Below are 373 nucleotides of genomic sequence, written 5' to 3'. Positions count from 1 at the left end.
GATAGCTTTTGCGACAACAAGCCCCGTTGTGGCAAATGCAACCAAGCTCATTTGGAGGACTCTTGCACACAGGAAGCGGAAAAATGTAGCTACTGTGGCGGAGATCCACACGACTTGCAAGTTTGCCCGGCTTACAAAAGACGCATTCGAAATGAGAGTCGCTATATCATAAAGCGCTCCAAACAGACATATGCGGAGATGGTTAAATCTTTTAAAACACCAGATTCCGTGTCTGAATCAGCTGTCCCAGTTGAAAATCCCTATCAGGAGTTGTCTTCCGATGATCAGGACGATGGCGAAACTGATGAGGGTGGATCTCTTTCGGAGGTACACGCACCTGGAAAAAGGAAGTCATCATCTTCCCCGGGATTGC

This window comes from Aedes albopictus, chromosome 2 (genome assembly GCF_035046485.1).
Source record: "Aedes albopictus strain Foshan chromosome 2, AalbF5, whole genome shotgun sequence".
Classification (NCBI taxonomy): domain Eukaryota; kingdom Metazoa; phylum Arthropoda; class Insecta; order Diptera; family Culicidae; genus Aedes; species Aedes albopictus.
The sequence above is the reverse complement of the archived record's forward strand: the minus strand, read 5'-3'. Positions refer to the sequence as shown.